At 42.0% G+C, this 22,127-nt stretch overlaps 1 long non-coding RNA gene across 1 annotated transcript in view; it reads left to right on the top strand.

Moving 5' to 3' along the window:
* Window positions 1-22,127, top strand: part of LOC128340551 (uncharacterized) — a 43,601-nt gene that overhangs the window by 14,507 nt on the left and 6,967 nt on the right. The window lies entirely within an intron of this gene.

A 22,127-nucleotide genomic window follows, 5' to 3' on the forward strand; every position in this document is an offset into this window, starting at 1 on the left:
GATGTGACATTATTTTGGAAGGTGTGCAAGATATAGAACCTCCTATTAGCAAGCTGTAAACATGATAACATGCATCATCATAACTCTTTCTACATAAAATTATTCCCTTTGCTCAGATTTAGTTTATGTAAATCTTTTATTACTGTCTGTACTATTTTCCCCCTCAGGGCCTAACCATAATGGAAATCTGTTCAGAGGAACTAGCAATACATATATATATATTAGTGTTCCATGTTGAAAACATTTCCAAGGTGTCAGTGCCTGGAGAAGCTGATGGTTTAATGGAGTACTGAAGTAAAACTGGAAGGCGAACCCTGAGGACAGATTAACACTTGGAAGTATAAAACTCAGGTAGTCATGAGAAGCCAGGTGTTCACAGGCAGGGATTCCAAGTTTCCCTAATTATAGGTGAGACATGGACTTTAACTGCCTCCTCTGAATAAGCGACCAGTCCATTGTAGAGAGAGATTTTTGAAGGTGGGGTAAACTATAACAATAGAATAATATGCTTTATGTTAAGGAGATGGTAGGGTACATTCATATTTAGAGCTGAAATGTAGATAACTGTATAGTTCTTCCTCTTCAAATTTTGATAACATCTGCCAAATAATCAGAATTTGAGATCTGATGTCTTTGCATATTTGACAACCAATATTTGATATTTTGCAGTGTTTTGTTAAGTGGTTTCTTATCATTTTTAATTGCATCTTATCATGTTTTCTGTATTAAATCTATATTATTCTAGACTCTGGTCCATTCATACTTGTCTCACTTCGGGGATTTAAAAAAATTTAAATGGAGCAATGAAAAAACAGCTATCTGTATATTAAATAGATATATGGATTATGTTTTCAAAATGTGAAGTTGTTCCTTACTTACAGTGGGTACATACATCGTTATTCATTTGGAAGAGGAGGGTTGATTGACCAAGGACAACTGTAGATGCTACCCATGCTGTGGAAGTTATTGTTGGTGCCTTATCTCACAGTTTCCATGCTTTTTGATGCATGAATGATGAGTAATGGCAGTCCAGTTTCTCTGAAAGACAGTGTGTCCCCTGTTACCAATCTTCTCCTGCAATGCACAATCATGTGAAAGATAAGCACACTGTAGGCAGGGCCGGATTAAGGGCAACTGATGCCCTAAGCACAGCCCAACAATGGTGCCCCCCCTCGGCCCCCTCTATTGCTTAGCTTACAAGACATTAAGACTCAAGCAAATTATTTACTTATACCTTAATATTTATTTAAATTTTAAAAAGTTTTCTTCTAGATTTTTAAGGTAGAACAAAACAGTTCCATTGCCTATAATTTCTTATAAATAGCTGCAACAGAATGAATGATTGAAAAAAATATTTCATCTTCAAGGTCAGACATCATAACATATGACCATCTTTTACGTGAAGTTTTATCAATATTTCGTACTGCTCTTTACAGTAATTTTTTGCAAATCAATGACTTTTTACTTCAGATACATAGTTTAGTAGTTTCTCGAAACTGTAGTCACTCACCGAGCCAAAAAAACCATTTTTTAAACAATGCAGAGTAAAGTCGAACACGGCAGATAAAAACAATTACAAAAAATCAACTAAAGTTGACTGTGGAAGTGAAATGCAAGGTGGCAAAAGAAATGCAAGGTGACAAAAAAGGGAGGCAAAAAGAGAGTTTGAGGAACATTTAGCTAAAAGTATCAAGGGCAATAATAAAAACTTCTTTAAATACATCAGAAGGAGGAAACCTGCCAGGGAGGCTGTTGGGCCATTAGACAGTGAGGGAGTGAAAGGGATTATTAAGGAGGATATGCAGGTTGCAGAGAAGCTTAATGCGTTTTTTGTGTCCATCTTCATGGCAGAGGATACAGAGCATATACCTGTTCCTGAAGCAGACTTTTGTGGGACGGAGGCTAAAGAACTGAGTCAGATAGAAGTGACAATAGATGATGTTCTAAACTGTCTGGAAAAACTGAAAACTAACAAATCGCCAGGGCCAGATGGCATCCATCCAAGAGTCCTCAAAGAATTCAAATGTGAAATTGCTGACCTCCTTGGCAAAATATGTAACTTATCCCAGCAATCAGGCTCTGTAGTGGAGGACTGGAAAGTAGCCAGTGTAACTGATTTTCAAAAAGGGATCCAGGGGCGATCCGGGAAATCACAGGCCGGTTAGCTTAACGTCCATTCCAGGCAAATTGATGGAAAGCATCCTCAAGGATAAAATTGTAAAGCACATAGAAGAACAGGCCCTGCTGGGGGGAAGCCAGCATGGCTTCTGCAAAGATCAGTCTTGCCTAACCAACCTTTTGGAGTTCTTTGAGAGTGTCAACAAGTGTGTGGAACAAGGTGATTCAGTTGCCAAAATATACCTGGACTTGCAGAAAGCTTTCCACAAAGTTCCTCATCAAAGACTCCTGAGGAAACTTAGCAGTCATGGGATAAGGGGACAAGTACATGTGTGGATTTCAAACTGGTTGAAAGACAGGAAACAGAGGGTAGGTATAAATGGAAAATTTTCACAACGGAGCGAAGTAAGAAGTGGGGTCCCCCAGGGATCTGTACTGGGACTGATGCTTTTTAATTTATTCATAAATGATCTAGAAGCAGGGGTAAGCAGTGAGGTGGCCAAATTTGCAGATGATACCAAACTCTTTTGGGTAGTGAAATCCAAAATGGATTGTGAGGAGCTCCAAAAGGATCTCTCCAAACTGGGGGAGTGGGCAACAAAATGGCAAATGTACATCAATGTTGACAAGTGTAAAGTGATGAACATTGGGACAAAAAACCCCAACTTCAAATATATGCTGATGATCCCATATTTGCTGATGATCCCATATATGATCCCAGATGAGGTAACTGACCAGGAGAGGGATCTTGTGGTCATGGTGGACAGCTCATTGAAAGTGTTGACTCAATGTGTGGCAGCTGTGAAAAAGGCCAATTCCATGCTAGGGATCATTAGGAAGGGGACTGAAAATAAAACTGCTAATATTATAATGCCCTTATACAAAATGAAAAGTTTTTGAAATTTTAAAAGATTAACGAGCTTGACTTATATTTTTCAGCTGATATTATAGCAAAGATATCTAAAAGATGGGTGTCAGATGTTTGGACGGGGGCACAATTTCAGTGCTTGCCCTAGGCACTATTTTCCCTAGCTACGCCTCTGGTCATCCCATGAAATTGATTGCTGGGAAATCTAGGACCAACAAAAGGAAGTACTTTTTCACACAGCACATAATCAACTTGTGGAATTCTCTGCCACAAGATGTGGTGACAGCCAACAGCCTGGGTGTCTTTAAGAGGGGCTTGGATAACTTCATGGAGTAGAGGACTTTCAATGGCTACTAGTTTGAGGGCTATAGGCCACCTCCAGTTTCAGAGGCAGAATGCTTCTGAGTACCAGCTGCAGGGGAGTAACAGCAGAAGAGAGGGCATGCCCTCAACTCCTGCCTGTAGCTCCCAGCGGCATCTGGTGGGCCACTGTGTGAAACAGGATGCTGGACTAGATGGGCCTTGGTCCTGATAGAGCAGGGCTGTTCTTATGGTCTTATGTTCAGTGAAAGAGTTAAGGGCATGATAGCTAGGGGGAAAACTCTGGGGTGCCCCCCTTGCCTTGATGCCTTAAGCACGTGCTTGTTTTGCCTTATGGTTACTCCAGGGCTGACTGTAGGGTACACTTTTAGTGTGCACAGGGGAAAAAGAATTTCCATAAATTTGGCTGCCACCCTATGTGTGCTTTGCAATGCATAGGAGCTTTGTGACAGATGTTTCCTGAAGTTTGGAGACATGAAAACCACTTGGCTAGACCCACCGTTCTAAAGCATGTAAACTGGAGAACTCAGTAGATCTACAGCCTGGGCAAATTTAGATGATAATGTTTTTGCTAGACTGAGGAAAATACAATAAGGACATGTATGTGCAATGAGTATACACATCCCTCCCTGCATGCTCCCCACAATAATAAGGGTAAGGCACCATGGCATGTCAGGAGGGAGGGAAGGGTGCACACACACCCTTATCATATGCGCGGAATGGATGAAATATTGTCCAAACCAGCTCTTTATTTCTAGGGAATATATGAATTATCCTCAACCCCATCTTCCTGATCATGTGTTTTGATTGGGTTGGGAATCCACCCAATCTAGACAGAGCTACGTGATGGGCTGTGTGTTGAGAAACCTGTTTTCATTTGTGGGCCTTTAGCTTCTTTCATAGTCCCACTCTCCAGCATGTTATGATTCTCATCCCTCCACTCTATTCCCTCTCTTTGATCTACCTTTCCCCAGGACAGGGATGAAGCTAATTAAATCCTGATGAGCCGTCTTGGCTAAGCTTAGGGAGTTTCACTCTTAGCACCATCTGAGATTCACAAACATTCAGCCAGCAAACTAAAACATTAGTGAAGTATATGGACCTTTCGGTCTTCCTTTTGCTTGTGCCAAACAACAGTTTTTCCCATATTGACTTAGTGAAGATGAGATTGATTCTTATGATAGTAGCACAGGGACAGCTGTGCAAATGGAACAAAACAAAAATGGATAACTCCAATGGAACACATGTACCCAAATTCATGAAAGGCACTGGAACATCATCTCATCCTTTTAGGGGTAAACAATTGTTATTGTGGTTAGCATTTAGTGTACCGGAAAAGTGAAAAGTATGTTGGGAACTCATTTTTAGAACCACTAACACCCCATCTCTGAAAACTTTACATTACTTGGAAATGAACCACCGTTAATATGAAATGAATTAAATGCCAACTAAGTGCACTTGAGCTCATAACCTGCAGTTGCCATGCTATATAATTGTACTTGGGAGTAAGTCCCTTTGAATTCTGTGGCGTACCTCCAAGTAGGATTGGACTGCAGAATATTTTCCATATTATGCGCACTGCCCAGAGAACAATTTGTTATGGGGAGGCCATATAAATAAAGTTGTTATTACTGTAGTATGATATTAGTTATGTTGCTATCTAGATCTACACACAGGTATAAGGCCAAATAGGCGTGAATTATCTACCCCCATAGTTGCACCTTAAATAATGTCTACTTTATTTACATGGAGCTCTCTCTCCTAGGACACATCTGGCTTCTGTGCTGTTTACAGACTGCTTTAGGAAAGCTGATCTGAGAGTATTTTGCAGTGAGTTCACTCAAACAGAGGAGTAGCATTTAGCTCTATTCTTAACCCATGCTTATTTATGTAACAGACATGTTGGCCAATAAAAAGAATGAAAACTTAAAGGCATGAAAAAAGACAGCCTATTCATGTTTGAATTTTGCTTGCAGTGATCCCAGCAGAGGGTTGCAAAGGCCTGTGTCAACTGTGAAATAAAGGATATAGTTAGCACACACCACGGATGACCAGAGAAGAAGACTTAAAATCCCACTTGTCATTGTAAGTCTGAAACGGGATTGACTAGGATTTAGGAAGCAGTGCATTTGGAAACATTCTAAGCAATGATCATGATGAGCATACAGGATAGAGAGTTGGAAGTGGACATGGGTTCAACAACCCCCCTCGTAGCCATCATGCTCACTGGGTGTCCTTAGGCAGGCACTCTCTCTCAACCCAACCCATTGTCCAATGGTGCCTTGAGCCCCTTGTAAAATTATGTTTGTGTTTCTTTTATTTCATCCAAAATGAATTAGATAAAAATATAATTTGTTTTTAAACAGCATTGATCACACTATGGAGGGCCTGTGCAAGATTCACTGCAGCTAATTGATCCGTACAAATAATTGCTTATGTCTGCTTGTATGAACCGTGTACTGTGGGGAGGGAGCTCACGTGGCAAGAAGATCATGGCCAGTTCTTAATATTAGATAAATCACTAGATGCAATATGCAGGACTAATTCAACTGATTTTCAGCTTGCTGCTGGAACTGTTTGAATTTCCAGCAGCAAGCCTCTACCCAGAAGTATTGTGTTTGTGATTACAATGGTATGAGGAGGCCCTTCTGTGGAGTCTCACCAGCTTTGCAGCCACAGAGTCATAAGCATGCCTTGTCTCAATACATTTTAAGGAAGGGTGATAGCTTACAAGTATGTCCAGCTACATGTTGGCATTGCAATATATGATTTGTAATACCCTCTGTGTTAAATTTTAATATGTCAGTGAATCAGAATTGATATATGTACAAAATTAGGATCGTTGTGTGTATTTGCGCCTTTGAGGACTAAAGAATTTTCTTTCTTAGCTAGCGTGTTATGTGGAACAAATGGAGACTACTTTTCACTTCTTTCAACATGATGAATCTTGCAATACTTCACTGAGGTGTCGTGGAATGCATCACTTTCTATAATCAGTTTGGATTAGACTGAACTGTGATACTTAATTTTACTTAATAATATTGTATGTGTGGACTGCATTGGACTGTAGACACATGAGTTGTAAAGGGGCCTATTAATCTGAGCAGCTGTCTTCTCATTTCAAGATAGCAGATCCTGACAAAAATACCTACATTATGATCCCCTAGCATCCCCTCCCATGTTCTGGAAATACTTTGTCTTAAACTGCAAACACCTTAGTTCTCAATGGGTGGTGCTTCTACTATGTGGCCGCCTTCTTGTTTCAAGATTGTGAGTCACAATATAAATGCACCTATCAGGGTCCTCTAGAACCCTCTTCCTTATGTGCTGTAAGTTTGGTTTGTATTGGACTATGAACACAAAAATTATTACGGGTGACAGATGGACACACAAACACATGGATATGGTGTTCCTGTAAATCTTCCTTTTAAAAAGTAGGCTAAGAAAAGCAACATTTCATTTTAATTAATTAATTTTATTATTTATTATTATTTTGTGTACAGCTCATCCATGTGCATGAGTGAGCATGTGCGTGCACACACACGCACACACACACACACACACACACACACACACACAAAACACTCCCAAAAAAGGAAAGTCAGGACATGTTACAATTAAAGTTGACAAGAGCAGAAAAGCTAAAGTTTCTTTTAGCCCGTAAAATATGCCATCCCGGTTCATTAAGCTCATCAGGTCCAGCTCCCAAGTTAATATATGCAGCAGCTTATCTAAACAATTCAAATGATTTCACTGATTTTCACATAACACAGTAAGGCTGGCAGTAAACAAGATAAAAGAAATCCGTCTGAGCAAGATTTGAAATAAGGGCTAATATGGTTTTCATAGCATAATCACACAAACATAGGTGGCAATAAATCTATATTCATGAAGTGGTAGCTTTACCTTAAGAGTCTAACTCTGAATTATGACATCTGTGAGAATTCACAATAAAAAATTAATTCTAGGAGCAGACGCACTGCAAGATCTTTTACAGCACTGCTACTTACTATGTATGCCTGTTTGCTTGGTCGCCTCTCCTCTCCTCCTCCTCAAACAAAATGTGGGTTGAAGCAGTTGCCTAATACAATAGGGGCTAATGAACAGGCTTGCTGCACTCAGGAAATTGCACTTCAATTAAAGGTGGTGCCAATCAAGTCAGAAATATTAGTAGTGGTAAAAGCTGATTTCTGGTTCTTATGGGTAAAGTAGTCACTCTTTAGAATAGTTGGTGCAGCCACAGTAGTTTAAGGCAAAGCATCAGGGAGAATGGAGTCAGAGAAACAGCAGAAAGCTGCTGTGTTGTATATAACAAAGGTAGATTAGTAATTCTGTATCCAGCACCTTGTGGCAAAGAAATATTCAGTCATCCAAAAACCTTTGGTTTAAGTCGAGAGTTAAAATGCTTTTAATTTTCACTTGTGTTCTAAAAACCATGGAAGTTACAAGACTCAAGGTGCCCATCTTATCTTCTGTGCTTTATAAGCTGCAATCACTTTGTAAAGTCTTATAAATTATACTGGCTTTACAAATGAGGTTCCATGCACCCACACACTGTTTTGGTCTTTCAGCTAGACTTTGGATTGGAGAGACATCCAAGCAGAAATTCAGTAGGTGTAGCTTCCAAAATCACTTGCTAGAGATGCCTCTTATGAATATCTGCATAATGCATCTCTGCAAGGCATGGTGCTTCCACCAAATGCCATCTATCTATCTATCTATCTATCTATCTATCATATTTTATACCACCTGATATGAAAATCTCTAGGTGGTGTACAAAGTTTAAAACAATATAAAAAGTCCACAAAACACAATAAAAACAATTACATAAAAGAGTTATTAAAATAAATTATTAAAATTAATTCTAATTAAAAGCCTAAGAGAACAGGTGAGTCTTGAGGGCCTCCATGGAAACAAACAGAGAATGAGATGCTCTTATTTCAGCATCTTATTTCAGGGAGTATATTCCAAAGCCCTGGGACAGCCACAGAGAAAGCCCAGCCCCGGGTCGCCACCAGATGAGCCGGCGGCAACTGTAACCGGATCTCTCCAGAAGATCATAACAGGCAGCCGGGTTCATGACAAAGAAGGCACTCTCTTAAAATCCCAGGCCCCAAGCCACTCTGTTGTGGAGCAGGCTAGTGGAAGTGGGCAAGGGTGGTGGTGGAGTGGCTGTGGTCCATAAGGTTACCATTTCCCTTACCAGGGCACCTGTGCGACAGTTGGCTTATACTGAGTGTGTCTTTCTGAGGCTGGCAACTAGGGACAGATTGGGGATTCTGTTGGTGTTCTGTCCACCCCACTGCCCAACTGACTCCCAAACTGAGCTGACGGAGCTGGTCATGGAGTTGGTGTTGGAGTCACCCAGACTTTTAGTGCTGGTGGACTTTAATATCCATTGTGAGGCTGACTTGTCTGGTGAGGCTCAGGAGTTTATACTGGCCATGACAACTATGGGCCTATCCCAACTAGTTTCAGGACCAACTCATGTTGCTGGTCACACACTCGATTTTGTCTTTTGTTTGGATTAGGGGGGTGTTCCATGAGTGTGGGATCCTGTGGTTTCCCCATTGTCATGGACAGACCACTACCTGGTTAGGGTTGGTTTCACAGCCACAACCCAGCCCTGCAGGGGTGGAGGACTTATTAAGATGGTCCACCTGAGACAGCTGCTGGACCCAGTAGATTCCAAAAAGACTTGGAGGGTTTTAATGTTGGTCCTTCTAGTGATTCTGTTGATGCCCTGGAATAGGGCAGTAGACACGATCGCTCCTAAGCATCCCATCTGACTTGCTTTAAAAGTGGTCCCTTGGTATACAGAGGAGTTGCAGGGTCTGAAGCAGCAAGGTAGATGACTGGAGCACAAATGGAGGAGAACTTGGCTTGAATGTGACAATACACAGTGTAGAGCCCATTTGGAGGTTTATGCAGAGGCAGTGTATGCGGCAAAAAACCAGTTCTGGTCTGCGCACATTACTTCTGCTGGTTCGTGTCCAGCAGAGCTGTCCCGGGTTGTGAGGAGTTTGATTCAAGCTCCTTCCAATTCAAACCAATCACCAGGGACTTTGTTCTGCTGTGATGCTTTTAATGGGTTCTTTTTGGATAAAATCTGAATTTGTATTCAGGCCAACTTGGACTTCAATATTTCTGCAGAGTCTGTTAAGGTGGTGTCCAGCAATCCCCTTTGCAGTATTAGATTGGATCAATTTCAATCTGTGATGCCAGCTGACGTGGACAAGCTGCTTGGGGCAGTGCAGCCTACCACTTGTTCTCTGGATCCTTGCCTGACTTGGCTGCTTCCATCTAGCAGGGAAATTGTGGGAGATGTCCTAGTTAATATCATTAACTCATCACTGAGGTAGGATGCCTTCTTGTTTGAAGGAAGCAATGATTAGACCACTTCTTAAGAAGTCTTCCCTAGATCCCTCAGTGATGGATAGTTATAGGCCGGTCTCCAATCTCCAATGGTTGGGCAAGGTGATTGAGAGAATAGTGGATGACCAGCTCCAGGCAGTTTTGGAGGAAACCGATTATCTAGACCCATGTCAAACTGGCTTTAGAGTGGGCTATGGGGTTGAGTCTGCCTTGGCTGGCCTGATGGATGACCTCTACCAGGGAATTGACAGAGGGAGTGTGACTCTGTTGGTTCTTTTGGATCTCTTGGCGGGGTTCAATACCATCGACCATGGTATCCTTCTGGATCGCCTGGGGGACTTGGGGATCGAAGGCACTGCTTTGCAGTAGTTCCACTCCTATCTCTCAAGCAGATTCCAGATGGTGGAGCTTGGTGACAGTTCCTCTTCAAAATGGGAGCTATTGTATGGAGTCCCTCGGGGCTCCATTCTGTCACCAATGCTTTTTAACATTTACATGAAACCGCTGGGTGAGGTCACCAGGAGATTTGGTGCAGGGTGTTATCAGGATGCTGATAACACCAAAATCTATTTCTCCTTATCATCATCATCATCATCATCGTCATAATCATCATCAGGAAATGGCATTCACTCCCTAAATGCCTACCTATGGGCAGTAATGGGCTGGATGAGGGATAACAAATTGAAGCTGAATCCAAGCAAAACGGAGGTGCTCATTGTGGGAGATTGGAATTTGAGGGATGACTTAGATCTTCCTTTTCTGGATAGTAGTGTGCAAGGTTCGGTTCGGGGCAATGGAAAAGCCCTCCGGACCGGTCCAGAATTCCGGCGGTCCAGAGGTTTGGAAGGGCGGGGGACTGTCTCTTTAAGCAGGGGTGGTGGTAGTACTTAGCCCTCCCTGCCGCTCTTCCCCCTCCAGCGCTGGTGCTTTAAAAAATGTTCTTGGGGCGGCAGAGTTCCTCCATGCCGCCCCTGCCCCCGTTGTTGTCCTTCTAAGCTTGAAACAAAGAAGAGCTAGCAGCGCGCATGCGCCCTTCGCAGCGCGCACGCTCATCTCCACCGCTGGCGCACGCGCGCCGCATATGTCATGCGGCATGCGTGCGCCAGCGGCGAAGACAAGTGCGCTGCGAAGGGCGCATGCACGCTGCTAGCTCTTCTTTGTTTCAAGCTTAGAAGGACAACGACAGGGGCAGGGGCGGCAGGGAGGAACTCTGCCGCCCCAAGAAGATTTTTAAAAGCACCAGCGCCAGAGGGGGAAGAGTGGCGGGGGGGTAAGTACTACCCCCCCCGCTTAAAGAGACAGTCCCATCAGTGCCAGACCACGCTTCTGTGGTTCCGTGCACATCCCTAGTTCTGGATGGGTTTACACTCCCCCAGAAAGAACAGGTACGCAGCTTGGGAGTGCTCTTGGATCCAGGCCTCACCCTGATATCTCAGGTGGCAGCTATGGCCAGGAGTGCTTTCTATCAACTTCTGTTGATTCGACAGCTGCGTCCATTCTTTAAAGAGAACTATCTCAAAACAGTGGTGCATCAGCTGCTAAGCTCCAGGCTCGACTATTGCAATGTGCTCTACGTGGGGCTGCCTTTGTACATAGTTTGGAAATTTCAGTTAGTTCAAAATGCGGCAGCCAGACTGGTCTTTGGGGTAACCTGGAGAGACCATATTATGCCTGTTTTAAAACAGTTGCACTGGCTGCTGACACGTTTCCGGGTGAAATACAAAGTGCTGATTATTACCTTTAAAGCTCTGAATGACTTGGGTCCGGACTACCTTAGAGAGTGACTTCTTTGGTTTGATCCCCATCCCTTGTTGAGGTAATCTGGAGGGTCCATCACCAGTTACCACCAGTATGCCTGGTGGCGACTCGGAACCAGGCCTTTTCTGTAGCTGCCCCTGGTCTATGGAATGCACTCCCAGCAGATATCTGCAGTTTAGGCTCGCTATCAGCCTTTAAGAGAGCCCTGAGAACCTATTTATTTGGCCTGGCCTTACAAGGTTTGTAAATTGTTTTAAAAGTATTTTAATTAGTTTTAAATGGTTTTTAATTTTTTAAAAATTGTTTTTATATTGTTTTTAGCACTGTGTCTTAAATGGTGTGTGATTTTATGTCTTTTTAAATTTGTTGTACACCACCCAGAGTCTTTGGATGGGGCGGTTTATAAATTAAACAATCAATCAAACAAACAAACAAACTAAATAAATAAATAAATTTATTTAGCAGGGGGAGAGTAACTGGCCCTCCAGTGACTGTTGCTGGTGTCTATCTTATGTTTCTTTTTAGATTATGTGCCCTTTGGAGAGAGGAATCCATATTATTTATTTATTATTGTTTAAACCGCCCTGTTTAAACCGCCCTGAGTCATTTTTGGAAGGGTGGTATAGAAATCAGTCAATCAAATAAATAAATAAATAAATGTAGTTTCTGTAGTTTCTGGACTATGTACAAAGGAAGCCCCACATAGAGTTCATTACAGTAGTCAAGCCTGGAGGTTACCAGCATATGTACCACTGTTTTAAAGTTGTTTACCTCCAGAAATGGCCATAGCTGACGTATCAGCTGAAGCTGAAAAAAAGCACTCCTGGCCACTGCCTCAACCTGAGAAACCAGGGAGAGTTTTGAGTCCAGGAGCACTCCCAAGCTATGTACCTGATCTTTCAGGGGGAGTGTAACCCCATCCAGAACAGGCAGATCTAAATAATCTCTTGAGTCCCGACCCCCCGCAGTCAGTACCTCAGTCTTATTTGGATTCAACTTCAGTTTATTATCCCTTATCCAGCTCATTACCGCCTCCAGGCAAGTATTTAGGGAAGATATTCCATTTCCTGATAAAGTTGATATGGAGAAGAAGCTCTGGGTGTCATCAGCATATTGATAACACCCTGCAGCAAACCACCTGATGATCTCTCCCAGTGTTTTCATGTAGATGTTAAAGATGCCCCTGCTAACTTGGCAAAGAGGCACCTTTTTATGTGGTGATTCTCTTTATTTAGCAGGGGGAGAGTAACTGGCCCTCTCCACCCCCAGCACAGTACCTCCAGTGACTGTTGCTGGTCTCTCTTATGTTTCTTTTTAGATTGTGAGCCCTTTGGGGACAGGGATTGATCTTATTTATTTATTATTTCTCTGTGTAAACCGCCCTGAGCCATTTTTGGAAGGGCAGTATAGAAATCGAATTAATAATAATAATAATAATAATAATAAGAAGAAGAAGAAGCATTGGAGACAGTATGGAGCCTTGTGGAACTACATACTTTAGTTCTTGCTTTGTAGAACAACAGTCTCCAAGCGACACCATCTGGAATCTTCTAGAGAGGTAGGAATGGAACCACTGTAAAACAATGCCACCCAATCCCTCCTCCCTCAGGTGGTCCAGAAGGACACCATAGTCGATGGTATTGAAAGCCGCCAAGAGATCCAAAAGGATCAGCAGAGTCACACTCCCTCTGTCGATAGCCAGTTGGAGATCATCCGTCAGGCTGACCAAGGCAGTCTCAACCCCATGGCCCACATGAAAACCAGTTTGAAATGGGTCTAGATCAGGGTTTCTCAACGTTAGGTCCTCAGATGTTTTTGGTCTTCAACTCCCATAATCCCCAACTAAAGGCCACTGGGGCTAGGGATCATGGGATTTGAAGTCCAATAACATCTGAGGACCCAACACTGAGAATCCCTGGTCTAGATAATCTGCATCATCCAAAACTGCCTGGAGCTGAGAAGCCACCACCCACTCAATCACCTTGCCTAACCATGGAAGATTTGAAACAGGTCTGTAATTAGCTAACTCTGAGGGGTCCAATGCAGGTTTCTTAAAAAGTGGTCTAATAATAGCCTGTTTAAGACAAGGAGTCATCCTGTCCTCCTTCTGACATTTTAATAAAAAAAGTTCACAGCTCCTGATGCATTGTGATGTATCCAATTGCTGATGTATCCACAACATTTTACAAAGTGGGGGCTAAGAGAATATGCCATCAGTACCTTACGTTTGTACTGCATTCTCACATCATCCAGCAGGCCTGCCAGCACCTTGTCACTGTATCATGTTCCTTTGTAAGCCCATTTTCCTCCTCGCTGCTGCCTGTTGGACATCCAGGCTAATGCTGCCCTTGTGTTAGAATATTTGCATGTGCAGCAAGTTTTGTGGAGCCCCCTTCCCACTGCTGCCTCCTGTGTTCTCCAAAAGTATGTTCCTGAGGGCTGGGGGATTCTCAGGGACATAGGTTGGGGGCAGCATTGGGAAGGGAGGGACTCAGCAGAAATCATTGCACATGCAAAATGTTTCAAATGCAAGGGCAGCATTAGTCTTGGTGCTGTTCAGCGTTAAATATGTATATCCTTCCTTTCTATCGCATGCATATGCAAGCCAGTTAACAAAACTAAAAATGAATGATAAAACATATCATATAATCAAACATAATCAATTAGATATAAATACAACAATATTAATTTCAAAGGTGACATAGAAGCCATGAGAAAAATAAACAACTCGGGGGGGGGGGTGTCAAAAGATCTGTCTGTCTGTCTGTCTGTCTGTCATATTTCTATACATCCTGATATATGTATCACTAGATGGTGTCCATAATTTTAAAATACAATAAATGTAAAAACAGAATAAAATAATTAAAACAGTTTTACACAGTAAAAACAAACAGTTTAACATTAACTTTAACTAAAAGCCTAAGAAGAGAGGTGCATCTTGAGGATCTTTTAAAAAGCAGCCAGAGATAGAGAAGCTTTTATTTTGATAGCGTATTCCACAATCCTACGGCAGCCACAGAGAAGGCCCAGTCCTGAATTGCAACCAAATGAGCTGGTGGCATTTCCCCAGAAGATCTTAATGGGTGGCAGAGTTCACAACAAACAAGGCACTTTCTTAAATACTCTGGACCAAAACCATTAAGGGCTTTATAGATAATAACTAGCACTTTGTATTTTGCTTGGAAATATATCACCAGTCAGTTCTTCTAAAATTGATGTTTTGTGGTCTATTTGGGTTGTCCAAGAAACTAGTCTGGCCACAGCATTCTGCAACGATTGTAGTTTCTGGATTACAGATCCATGGCGAGTGCATTACAGTTGTCAAGCCTGGAAGTTACCAAAGTATGTACCACAGTTTTAAAAATGTTTACTCCCAGAAATTTGTGTAGCTGACATATCAGATGAAGCTGATAAAAAGTGCTCCTGGCCACTGCTTCAATCTAAGAAACCAGAGAGAGTTTTTGATCCAGGAGCACTCCCAGGCTACCTACTTGTTCTTTCAGGGGGCATGACACCCCATCCAGAACAGGCAGAGCTAAACAATTTTTCGAGTCCTGATTCCACCACAATCAGTATCTCTATCTTATATTGATTAAACTCTTATTTGTTATCCCTCATCCAGCCCATTACCACTTCCAGGCAGACATTTAGAGAAGTTATGCCATTTCCCGATGAGGCTGATATGGAGAAATAGATTTGGGTGTTATCAGCATATTGATAACACCCTGCACCAACTCTCCTGATTATCTCTCCTAGCGGTTTCACGCAGATGTTAAAACGCATTGAAGACAGAATGGAACCTTGTGGAACTCCATACATGCACTTTCATTTTGCAGAGCAACAGTCTCCAAGCAACACCATCTGGGATCTACTAGAGAGGTAGGAATGGAACTACTGTAAAACAGTGTCACCCAAAACCAGCTCCATCAGGCGACCCAGAAGGATACCATGGCCGATGGCCTTAAAAGCGCCGAGAGATTCAAAAGGATCAGCAAAGTCAAACTCCCTCTGTAAATACCTAGTTGGAGATCATTTATCAGGCTGACCAAGGCGTCTCAATCCCATATCCCACTCAAAAACAGTTTGAAATGGATCTTGATAACCTCTTTCTTCCAGGAGTGCCTGGAGTTGAGTGGCCACCGCCCACTCAATCACCTTGCCCAGCATTGGAAGATTGGAGATGGGGCTATAATTGGCTAACTCTGATGTATCCAATTCAGGTTTCTTCAAATAAAGTCTAATGACAGCCTCCTTAAGGTAATACAGAATTACTTCATAACCCACATACATACTTGCTGAACAAATTACCTCTAGTAGTTTATTTTGCATGTTTCTCTCTGTTCTTATTTATAGCTCACTTCTAAATTAGCATGGAAATATTTGATGCTCACATTGTACTGGTGTAATCTCCACATTGTGCAGAGCAGTGGGAGTAGGTGCAGAGTATTTGATCAATAGTTCTGCTATGTGTCTAGCAAGTTTTTTAGTTGCAAAGATTGAGGAAAGGTAAAGATTTGATTGCACTGTCTCCCTCATTGCCTTTAAGAGGCAGGTAAAGACCTGGCTTTTTCTCTTAAGTGGTGCTGCTTTTCTTTTCTTTTCTTTTCTTTTCTTTTCTTTTCTTTTCTTTTCTCATTGGTGCTGCTTTCATGTTCTGTATTTTTACTGTTGTATTGGTTGTTTGGGATTTTATAAATGTTATTGTTTTTGTGAATGTGTTGTGAATCACTTTTGGATTTTGTAATGAAAGGTGGTATATAAATTTAACAAACAAACAATCTTAGGTGGCTAGGTACCTTCTATTGTTTCTAACTGGGCAAAATATACCTTTACATTGTAAATGCCCTGGTTTTGCTGAAAAGATGTAAAAGATGTAGTGTTAATACTACCATTTAAAATGACCCAGGAACAAAACAGGTGTGTCATGCTTAACTTGTTGAACTAGGTGTTGGCTGGAGGCAAAGAAATGAAACCAAATTCTATAGCTGTTCTTAGATCTTATGTTAATTCCTGAACATCTGTGGTCTTCTGGTTCATAACACACAGGCACCTCTAATTCATTGTGTGTGTGCATGTGCATGAGTGTGCACGTGTGCACTGCAGTCAGAATGTCTCTGAAACACAGGTTAGTAGAAAGAGCATTATGCCTTCTGATATGTGATGTAAAATGTATCCAAATGCAATCTTGGTGTTGACAGTATCGTAATTTGCAGCTGAATTCTGAATTTTTAACTGACTGTCATATAAACATTTCTTCTTATAAGGGCCATAATTTGTCATGAGTAAAGATATGGTCTGCACTGGATACTTTAAAAGGAAGCACTTTATTTCAGTTTTCTATATGAAAGTGAAATGTAGAAACCATACTATAAATTAAGTGTCTCCTGAAGCTGCTGTTTTCTATTATTTTTAAGAATCACAGGCCAGAATTAACTGGAACAAAAGTTAACCCTGTTCAGCGCTTGTAATTTATGAAGCTAGAAGTAGACAACTCTACAAGAGTAACAGGAATAACAGTCTTATTAAGACCAAAGCAACTAATTTCCTGCAGCGATCTGGTGTGACTTGGATCACCTTTGAATATGGACACCAATGGGCTAATGGAGAAAAGAACTATAACTAGCAAATTAAAATGTTGGGATATTTATCCTAAATGCTTTGTTAGTTGCTGACATCAAGATACTAGTAATAACCATGAATTGAAGAATGGTTTGAGGAGCTGAGTTGACCTGATGAGAAGGTACAATACAAAAAGCTGCAGCTCAAACTGGAACTTTGTATGTAAGCCACTTTGATCATATTTGGCTGACATTTTAACTAAAGAAGTGGCAGCTTGCCAGGAAGACATGCCTTTTCCGGAAAGGAAACACCTGTTTCCATAGCTCTGTAATGCGGAGCATGCCAGGTGGGGCTTGGTGACTTTTCCTCTCTATTTCCTCTGGCAGTACTCTGCACCTCTGAAAATGTGTCCCTGATGGCTGTGCACCTCTCAGGGACATACTTTTGGAGGGTGTTGGGCATTTCTGTAGAAAATAGACAGGCAAAAATTACCCCTACTAAGGAAGCTCTCTGCAGAACAGGCACATCCTCCCAGCACATTGTCACTGCCTTATTACTATTGCTATTACTACAGTATAACTTAGGATGCCAGCTGTTGACTTCAGTAGGTCTTTGGGGGCTTCTTTATACAGGTCTAACAAGATGAAACAGTGGCACTACCAGTGTCTTTGAAGTTCGGTTGTGCCAAACTGGTATAATGAGGAGGGAGAGGGAGAGAGTGCTGAACCCCACAAACTTTCTATCCTGGAATTGACTCCTCCCAGCCACTTTTCTACCAGTGAGACTTATTCTGCTTTAGGAGCCTCGCTGGCAGCTGTAGGACAGGGTTTGGAAGGGGTGGAAGGCAGAGGAAGGGTTCAGACTTCTTGCATGCTATGCCCTTTTTCTGTATGAGTACATTAACTTCTACCCATTTCCCAAACAATTATTTTCCAGTTAAAATTACATAAACATTAATCTAAATATTGCCACTAATTTTATAAGATCAGTGCTCTTGTATATTAAATAATGTAGTAGGGTTCATGCAAGACCTTTTGTGATTTTCTTGACTCTATGTTGTTTCTGATGGGAAAATGAACGCTTATTCCCATTTTTTTAAAAAATGAAAAAATGGATGAGGCTTTCCACATGAGCAGTGTGCCTTACTGGGCTCTGCGGAGAGAGCTTAGCCCACTCTCCCTGCAGCTGAGCAGGGAAACGTCAGGGAGCCGTGACAGAGCCAGCAGGGGCGGTGGGGATCAGGGGCCCCTGCCCCCCCCCAAGTCCCAGAATGCCCTGCGTGAGTGTATGGGGCATTCTGGGGAGGTCCCCATGCTGGGAGGCTGCTTGTAGCCTCCCAGTCAGGGGTCTACTTGTGTGTCACTGTGCCATGGAGCCATGACGGAGCGGCACACAATCGGCAAAATGGAGCACTCCGCTAACCTTGTTTAAGGGGGGGGGACTTAAGCGGGCTTAAGTGGGCTCCCTTAGCCCGCTTTCCTGTGGTCATGGGAATAGCCTCAATAACTAGTCTACTATTTCCAAATGCTTGCACAAGAGAGATAAGTTACTTTATTCAAATCTCTGCTCGTTTCAAATGACAAAAGTTAATGTTGGTACTTTGAATTTGTGTTTATCACCTACTATATGCAGAAAGGGATTTTAATTGTAGATAATTTGTATTTACTGTGTATCTCTAGTAATTGCATATTTGCTTTCATTTTAGATAACTCTGTTGGTTAGGAGTAATTAATTCCATTTTCATTATGAGGAGACGAAAAGAAATCAAATCTCAAATTCTCACTACTAGTGTATAATCCGCAAAGGTTGATGCAGATGACCACCTAACAGGGATGTGCACAAAATCAAGTTTCTGGCTTGGTTCAAATCTGGACCAGAAGGCTCCGTTTTGGCTCCTCTGGACCAGCCCCCAGTTTAGTACGAGCTCAAAAGGGTTTGGAACCGGCTCAAAGCCCTACTGGCAAAGGGGAATCAGGCAAGGATTCTGTTTTACCAGTAAAGTAGTGGGGGCTTCCCTAAGCGGGGTTCTCTTTTTAAGGCAGTAAAATGAAGTACTCACAAGTTGCACTGGTGGTGGCTGTGGTGCCTGGGGGGGAGGCTCCCCTGACCCCCCCCCAGTCTCTGTGCAGGTGTGGAGACAATTTTTTAATCTCCATGCATGCGAATTGACCATTTGCATCACTACTGCGCAAATGTGTGGTGACTCCTTTTTTTTTACCTCCACGCATGCACACAGGTCAATTGAATCACTCTGTGCAAATATGTGGTGATGCATGAACAGAGGTTTTTAAAAAATGGCCTCCATGCCTGTGCAGAGGTCTGGTTCAGGCCCATACTGGGCCAGGAGACCCTGAGGGAAGCTGGTGGGGGTCAGGGCAGCCTCCGCCACTGACTCTGTGGCCATCGCAACCTCTGTTGGTGCTGCTGGCATGACTTGTAAGTACTTCCTTTTACTGCCATAAAAAGGTAAGCCCCATTAGGTAAGCCCCCCCCCACACCCATACAGGGGAATCCTCGCCAGATTCTCATTTTAAAATAGGGCTTTGAGCCAGTTCCAAACTGACTGGCCTGGCTTCAGCTTGACCCCAAAGTGAACCAGGTCCAGTTTGGTCTGAGATTGAGCCTTTGAACCGAACCAGTTCAAAAATGAGCTGGCTTAATTTCAAGCCAGCTCGTACATCCCTACCACCTAATCAGTCTACAATGCTATAAATTATAGCAGACTTTAAAGGTTGATGACCAACCAGGGAATCATGATCCAATTCTTCTCATCAATTGTTGCCAGATTTCGCCTTTTTAAAACCAAATTTTGGGTTGCGGCCAGATTTGGCTTTTTAAGCCAAATTTTGGGTTGCGGCCCATTTGACTCACGGGTATACCCCTCAGGTTCTGGCAACATGCCCGGGGCAGCCACGGAGAGATGCCCACAGGCAAGAGCCTGTTTACCACAGAAAGAACCTATTTCTTTCTGATGTGATGACTATATCTGGGCTGTACCCCTTCTAGTTGCTGATAGGGGATCATATTTATGGAATAACCCTACATACAAAGAAAATCCCTTGCACGTAGAAAATTAGCAAGTTGGAAAGAAAGCTAAACTAGAGTCATTTACCCTGATACTTAGTTTTCTATGTGGAAGGGTGTTTTTTTTCTTTAATGGAGGAGCACTCAGTCATGTAAACCTCTATCTGCATCTGAAGTGGTAACTCCAGACATAGGTTTATCATTTGAATGAGAGCAAGGCTGCTGATCCCAAAGATGGAATCAAGTTTTTGTGATGGAGCTTGGTTAGAGGCCAGCCAAGGGAAATTACATCCAAGTGTGACAGGAGGATGCATATTTTGGGGAGGAAACAAATGTTACAAGGAAACACTAACATGTGAATAAATAACCAAGGTATTTGATGTAGTTAATGCTTGGAGTCTGAGGGCAAAGCAAAATGACAGTTGTTTTGTAATTTATTTTGTAGTTCCTCTTTCTTTCATGGTGGCACTCAAGGTGGCATACATGAGTTTGTACCAGGCAGCCTCCCATCCAGGTCCTGACTAAACCTAAACCTGCTTAGCTTCAGCAAAATATTGAGATCTTATATTGTTAGATCATAGTCTAGAACTATTTTGCATGGTGTTGAAGTAAAGTACTTTAACTTCAGCAGTAATGTGGAAATAAAGTGCCACTCTGAAAAAGTAGGTGCAAATGAGAACATGATAAAAGGAGTGCCATGCATATTATTTGCGCTTGATAGAAACAAAGACAGACATGTTCCCTCCATATATATCATAATATTTCAATAGTTGAAGCTGAGATGATACTCTCAGAATCAAGTGTTATTTGATTAGGCAACACTTGCACTGTACAGCTTGAGAGTGGCTTCAAATACAATAAATAAAAGTAAGATCTTACACAAGGCAGCTCAGCTTTAGTAATTGCTGTTTTGGAGCTCACATCACTGCAGTTATTTAGCTCAGCATTTCATCTCCAGCTGCAGCACAATTTTTGCCAAATATAGATAAATGAAGTTAAAGTTATTGGCAACCGCTCATTCTGTATCCCTGTTTTGAGTTTATAGATTCTGTGCAAATTCTGAAGCAGGCAGTTGCTCTGGAGTTCTCTGTAAATGTTCTGCACTAGAGTTCATATGGCATTTTCAAGGCAACTTTGGGGACGGATGTACATGCACAGAGAAAGAACTGGCCCAAGGCATGAACAATGTAGCAGATTAAATTTGGAGAAGGAGGCAGGATGGAATCTGAAAAAGGCCCAAAATATTTCCGAGGTCTCACACTGGAAAGCTCAGGGTAGGATTTGTAGGCTCTGCCTTTTATCAGCAAATAAGCAATCCATTTTCCTTACTCCCATGCTCTGTTATGTTTCAGTGCATTAGGGTCAAGCAAAATGCCTAACAACCTGCGATATAACCCGCCCCCAGCAAACAACACCAACACATTGTATGTACCAGAAACGAAAACTGACAACTGTGGTTCATGTTTTAGCTATTTTATTTGGAAGTTATTGCTATATAATGACAACGTAGTACCATGCCTATTTGTGAGAAGCAAATATAAATGAAGATCAGCATATATTAGCAGTCTTTCAACTAACTTTCAGCTTTTATTTATTATTTTTGCTTCACTGCTGGACAGTCTTTATGAATGTGTGTATGTGTTGTATTGTCCTATACAATTTAGGGTTAGGGTGGTTCATGTCAAATATACATGTGATGTTCTGTCAAAATGAGGGGAAATCTGTTTTGGATTGTATTGGCAGAAGTTTCATACCTATCCAAGGAAAATAAAGCAAAAGTTTCTGTCAGGTTTATTAAAGCCTCAAATACCATACCAAGTTTGTGATTCCATATCTGAAGAAATAGTGTGACAATGTGGGTGGGATTAATGAGAACATAAAAGTAACAGTGGTACATAATAAGCGATTTGTGAAGGTAATAAGACAGTTCACAGGTATGAGTATGTTTAGCTTTTGAAAGAGGAGCGCGTATACACACACACACACACACACACACACACACACACACCAGTTATATAAAAGTGTGCTCTAAGAAGAATGGAAACCACTTTCCTTCAGAGGAAAGAATGAGAATTGAGGGATTCAATTGAAGGAGGAAAGATTA

The sequence above is a fragment of the Hemicordylus capensis genome, chromosome 1, assembly GCF_027244095.1.
Source record: "Hemicordylus capensis ecotype Gifberg chromosome 1, rHemCap1.1.pri, whole genome shotgun sequence".
Lineage (NCBI taxonomy): Eukaryota > Metazoa > Chordata > Lepidosauria > Squamata > Cordylidae > Hemicordylus > Hemicordylus capensis.